The sequence below is a fragment of the Oncorhynchus masou genome, unplaced genomic scaffold (assembly GCF_036934945.1).
Source record: "Oncorhynchus masou masou isolate Uvic2021 unplaced genomic scaffold, UVic_Omas_1.1 unplaced_scaffold_1689, whole genome shotgun sequence".
Lineage (NCBI taxonomy): Eukaryota > Metazoa > Chordata > Actinopteri > Salmoniformes > Salmonidae > Oncorhynchus > Oncorhynchus masou.
The window spans coordinates 45,997-52,629 of NW_027007038.1; the positions used below are offsets into that span (position 1 = coordinate 45,997).

The 6,633-nt window shown below is 46.3% G+C and overlaps 1 pseudogene; it reads left to right on the top strand.

Annotated features, from left to right (window-relative positions):
* The first annotated feature begins 230 nt into the window (after window positions 1-230).
* LOC135531977 (extracellular calcium-sensing receptor-like) lies at window positions 231-4,141 on the top strand (annotated as a pseudogene).
* Window positions 4,142-6,633: the final 2,492 nt, after the last annotated feature.

Sequence of the window (6,633 nt, forward strand, 5' to 3'; positions counted from 1 at the left end):
TTTGGCAGTAGCACAGCCAAAACACAGCCCTTATGACCTCATCCTTCTCTGATTTGCTTAGAAGAAAGCGTCACAGTCTCCAGCATGCATAAAACCCAGACATTTTAGGGGGTGGGGGTCAGGTCTTCCCTGATTCCATTAGGAGGCCTCTTACAGAGTGTGTGTGAGAGAGTGTGATGCAGCTACTATGGGTGGCAGTGATGGGGGTGTTAGGAGCCTTTTGGGCAGAGGGAGAGGAGGCTCTCTGTCGGATACTGGGAAGACCAGAGTTCCCTATGCTGTCCAAGGAAGGAGACGTGTCTATCGGAGGAGCCTTCTCCATCCACACCAAAATCTCAGAGCCCCCGCTCTCCTTCACAGACACACCACCTCCTCTCATCTGCTCCAGGTAAGCTGTTTCACAGTCACCCAGTGTCTGTGATGGATTTATGTGTCATTTACTTGACCATTTTTTTTTGACAAGTAGAAAAGAAGATTGGAATCATAAGATTCAAAGAAGAACTGAACCTGACAATGAAATCGGACCATGGTCATTTCTGCAGTTTCACATCTTCTACCAGACGAACCTAATGCAATGCTTTTTGTTCCACTTTTGTTTCCACAGCATGAACCTCATAGATTTTCATTTAGCTCAGACCATGATTTTCGCCATCGAAGAGATCAATAACAGCAGTTCTCTGCTCCCCAACATCTCTATTGGCTACAGGATATATGATAGTTGTGGCTCGACTCTGTCCTCCATGCGTGCGGTTATGGCTCTGATGAACGGTCAGGAGAGGACGGTGGGAAAGACCTGCTCTGGCCAATCAGCAGTCCACGCCATCATCGGTGCCTCTGATTCTTCCTCCACTATTGTGATGTCACGATCCACAGGAGCTTTTCAAATACCAGTGGTAATGAAGTCACACATACAGTTGAACAATTCTGGCTGATGAAAAATGATTACTTATTGTCTTATTCCTCCTGTTCTATCTAGATCAGCCACTTTGCCACCTGTGCTTGTCTGAGTAACAGGAAGGAGTTCCCTTCCTTCTTCAGAACCATCCCCAGTGACTTCTACCAGAGTAGGGCCCTGGCCCAACTGGTCAAATACTTTGGATGGACCTGGGTGGGGGCTGTTAGAAGTGACAATGCCTATGGCAACAACGGCATGGCGACCTTCATGGAGGCTGCCGGTCTGGAGGGCGTGTGTATAGAGTACTCTGAGGCTATCTTATGGAACAACCCCAGGGAGCAGATAGCCAGGGTGGTTGAGGTGATTAGCAGGGCCAGCTCCAAGGTTGTGGTGGCCTTTCTGTCCCAGTGGGAGATGGATGTTCTGCTGGAGGAGGCACTGGCCCAGAACCTGACCGGGCTGCAGTGGGTGGGCAGTGAGTCCTGGACAACTATTGATCGCCTGGCCACTAGGAGGAGCTCTGCTGTCCTCAGTGGTACTCTGGGATTCACCATCAGTAAGTCTAAGATCCCAGGCCTCAGAGAGTTCCTGCTCCGGGTCGGTCCAGCCCAGGATCCAAACAACACCCTGCTCAGAGAGTTCTGGGAGACCACTTTCAGCTGCAGGTTTTCCCCTCAGCAGGAGAAAGACAGTGGGCCTAGGCAGAGTCAGTGCTCTGGGTCTGAGAGACTAGAGGAAATCATTAACCCCTTTACTGACACTTCCGCTGAGGTTCTCTAATAATGTGTATAAGGCAGTGTATGCTGTGGCCCACTCCATACATGACCTGCTGACCTGCAGGCACGGTGAAGGCCAAGGTGGGAATAGGAACTGTGCACACAGAGACAGCATCGAGCCAGGACAGGTGAGTGGCTACCTCTATCGGCCACCAAAAGTTAATTTTGTTCAACAGATTTGAAAATTGACTGACAGGTTTAATTAAATATTTACAATCACACAATGTTATTTCTAAAGTACTTGAATTACAGTCTTAGAAAAAAGGTGCTATCTAGAACATAAAGGGTTCTCCAGCTGTCCCGATAGGATAACCCTTTGACGAACCCTTTTGGTACCAGGTAGAACACTTTGGGTTCCATATAAAACCTTTTCCATAGAGGGTTCTACCTGGAACCCAAAGGGTTCTACATGGAACCAAAAATGATTCAAAAAGCGTTCTCCGATGGGGACAGTGTTGTGTATGTATTTTACACTATCAGTACATGTTGATTATTTTAACTCTTGCAGGTGTTGAGATACCTGCGGGACTTAAACTTCACCATGAATTCTGGGGAGAGAGTTTATTTTGATGAGAACGGAGACCCCACAGCCATCTATGAGCTGGTGAACTGGCAGAGAGACCAGACAGGAGAGACTGTGTTTGTCACTGTGGGGAATTACAATGCCTCTCTCCCAAAAGGAGACCAGTTTGCCATGAATGGGATACAGATTGTATGGGCTGGCAATCCCTTAAAGGTACACAGTTACACAGAAAACACATGGTAGCAGGTACAGGTACTTAAAGAAAATACAGATTATTACATTAAATATATTTTAATTGATAGGAGAAATCTGTTGACACATACTGTGAGAATGAATTGAATGATTGTGTAACCAATGGGTTTAATAATGTGAGTGAAGGAGTAAAGAGAGAGAGAGACAGGAAGAGGGAGTGAGCAGGTGTTGTATTGTGTTTCAGAGGCCTCGGTCTGTGTGTAGTGACAGCTGCCTCCCAGGGTACCGCCAAGCAGAGATCAAAGGAATGCCAGTCTGCTGTTTTTCCTGTATCCCCTGTGCTGCTGGAGAGATCAGCAACCTAACAGGTAAGACAACTGACACCACCGCCGGTTCCACACTCGTAGAAATAAGGGTTCCAAAAGGGTTCTTCGGGTGTCCCCATAGGATAACCCTTTTTGGTTCCAGGTTGAACTCTTTTTGGTTCCAGGTAGAACTCTTTTGTGTTCCATGTAGAACCCTCTATGGAAAACATTTTATATGGAACACAAAATGGTTCTACCTGGAACCAAATAGTGTTCTTGAAAGGGTTCTCCCATGGCGACCGCCAAAGAATCCCTTTAGGTTCTAGATAGCATGTTTTTCTAAGAGTGTAGCCTTCTGGGAGCCCTAAGCAACATTTATTTTTGCTCTGGGGGCCACTAGCGGCCTCTGATGTCGCTCTGACTGATACTAACCACATCCACTTACCAAAAAGATACATAAAATGTAGAATGTGTTATCTTCTAGAATATAATACACAACTTGACTATAGATCAGATTGACTAAAGCGTTTTCCTTGTAGACTCAGCTAAATGCACACAGTGTTCCCTGGAATACTGGTCCAACGGAGACAAGAGTCGTTGTGTCCCAAAGGTGGTGGAATTTCTCTCATTTGACGAAACCATGGGAATCCTCCTGGCTGCAATCTCATTGGTTGGAGCATGTTTAACCATAGTGGTGTCATTGGTCTTTTTTTACTTCCGAGAGACTCCGATCGTCAAGGCCAGCAACTCTGAGCTGAGCTTCCTGCTGCTCTTCTCCTTGACTCTGTGTTTTCTGTGTTCTCTTACTTTCATTGGCCGGCCCTCTGAGTGGTCCTGTATGCTGCGCCACACAGCGTTTGGGATCACCTTTGCTCTGTGTATGTCCTGCGTCCTGGCAAAGACCATAGCGGTGGTGATAGCTTTCCAGGCCACAATGCCAGGCAATACAGTTCCCCAGTGCTCTATTCCTCTCCAGAGAATCAGTGTGTTCAGCTGTACCCTCCTACAGGTGGTTATATGTGTTCTCTGGTTAGCTCTCGCTCCTTCATTCCCAGTCAAAAACACAGCCCACGCCACTGAAAAGGTCATTCTAGAGTGTGATGTGGGTTCAGCTATTGGTTTCTGGGCTGTGTTGGGGTATATAGGACTCCTAGCTCTCTTGTGCTTTGTACTGGCTTTTCTGGCTCGAAAGCTGCCTGATAACTTCAGTGAGGCCAAATTCATCACCTTCAGCATGCTCATATTCTGTGCAGTCTGGATCACCTTTATCCCAGCTTATGTCAGCTCTCCTGGGAAGTTCACTGTAGCTGTGGAGATATTTGCCATTTTGGCCTCCAGTTTTGGGTTGCTTTTCTGTATATTTGGTCCAAAGTGTTATATCATATTACTTAAACCAGAGAAAAATACCAAAAAACACATCATGGGGAAAAGTCATGTAAAATCACAGTAATGTAGTTTACAGAACAGGGACCTGGAGGAAAAAGCTTTCAATTTAATTCAGGGGGATGTTTTAGTATTTTTTAATCTAGTCCAGAAGATGTTCATGTAATTTGTATTTGTTGACATTTCAATATTTTTTATTGTTTTAGAATGAGTTGCTTATTAGGCTACATCTCCATGTGTACCCCATGCCGCCCTTCATCTCTGATTCTCCGCACTGCGAGCAACATCAAGTGTGTCTGTAGGCTGTCTAGTATGGTCTCAATCAAATTATCCATACCGTAGGCTATAGTCCTAGGCTATAAGTGCATGCTTGGAGAAGCACGGTTATCTATTTTTATATTGACGCACCGTGGCTAGGTAAAACTCCCTAGTATGGCCAGAACCTAGTAAACCTAGAGAGAAACCAGGCTGTGAGGGGTGGCCAGTCCTCTTTTGGCTGTGCCGGATTTAGATTATAAGAGTACCTGGCCATTAAGGCCAGATGGTTCTTCAAGATGTTCAAATGTTCATAGATGACCAGCAGGGTCAAATAATAATCAGTGGTTGTAGAAGGTGAAACAGGTCTGCACCTCAGAAGTAAATGTCAGATTGCTTTTCATAGCCGAGGAGAGAGAGAGAGAGAGAGAGAGAGTCCAAAACAGCAGGTCCGGGACAAGGTGGAACGTCCGGTGATCAGGTCTGGGCTCCATAGCCACAGGCAGAACAGTTGAAACTGGAGCCGCAGCACGACCAGGTGGACTAGGGACAGCCAGGAGTCATCAGGTCAGGTGGTCCTGAGGCATGGTCCAAGGGCTCAGGTCCTCCGGGGAGGGGAGGGGAGAGAGAGAGATGGTAGAATTAGACACCAGATAAGACAGGAGAATTTCTCCAGATAGGGCAGACTGACCCTAGCCCCCAGCACATAGACTATTGCAGGATAGATACTGGAGGCTGAGACAGGCCGGGTGAGGGGAACACTGTGGCCCTGTCCTACGATACCCCCGGACGGGCCAACCAGGCAGGATTTAACCCCACCCGCTTTGCCAAAGCACAGCCCCCACACCACGAGAGGGATCATCTCCTATAGCATCACACCCATCATTAACGGTAACATATCAAGGATTACAGATGGAGTGCTGTCAGGACCCTGACATGTGAGACACCGCAGCTGGAAGACCTCCTGGTGATCACTCCTCTAACACTCACAGCTAAGGCTGGGGAGCCTGTGTGCAGACGTGATGGAACAAAATAACTGTCACAGTTCTCAAACGAAGGAGAAATCAATTTAGGAGACATTTTCTCCCAGTAGAGAGAATGAAGTAGACGTCGCACGTCAAACGTCTGATTTATGACCCTATGTCCGGATGACACGTACATGCCCAAATATGGGCATCCGGCCAGGACATCCTGCTGGGAAGGTGTCACGTGGTTATGAAAAAATATGTGCATCCAGTTCCTGTTGTCATGACGTTGCTCTCTTTGGGTACATCAAGCACATCCCTCTCTCTCTGTCTCCTACACTCAGGCTGCTGCGACCTCAGGTCGTAAATTCCTGGAGATTATCTCCTCATGGCCAAAGTATATACAGAGGGACGTTTTCATAGAGAAAACAAAGGAATTTCTTCCACCTCACAGAACTTGATGTCTGAACAACATTTATGTTCCGGAGAAGTTATAAAAGATTGGTGAAGAATCCAGCTACGAACTGGTCCGTTTGGTACAATTCTGTGAAACTCATGGGAGACAATACGGCCACATTACCATAACTCTGTTAATATAATAGCCTCAGTTATGAGGCTTGCATCTAATTTCTGTACAGGATGAATGAGGAAAGATGAAACTATTTGTGAAATTATGGGATGCTATGTAATGATGTAATGTGAGAGAATTGTATTTCTGTGTAAAGTTTCACTTAAGTCACTGGCACGCCCCCATGAACACAGCCAGGACTTGGTGTCATGAGACAGCCCTTTTCTGCTCTTCCGAATAAAACCCCTCCTTGAGAATTCCTCAACAGACCATGTTTCTCTCAATCACGAGAGGACAAAGGTTGCAGACCAGCTTACCTCGATAAAGAGAGGGCCAAGGTTTGAGACGATTGCTGAATCTTTTAACCATCCCACGTGGTTAAACTCTTAGACTATCGATACCAACAGAATAAGAACAAGTGTTTGATTAAATTACTAGCCTGCAGCTAGGAATTTGGTATCATTGAACGTGAAGACCGACAACCGCAGAACCATCTATTCTATAACGACGTGAATGAATGTCACTCTGGACTATCCATACTAACCACGACAGAGAGAGAGAGAGTGCGGCCAGATTCTCCAACAGAAACAAACTTTTCAACAGAGATCCCGACGACACACTGAGCGTAAATATATATACTGATTGCAATTGTTCCCGAATGTGCAAGGGATTAGCATTACAATTGTTATAATTATCAAATGTGTGTTGTCTTATCTCAGTCGACCGCCTCTCCCCCTTTGTACACCAAGCCGCAATGCTGATTTATCCCAC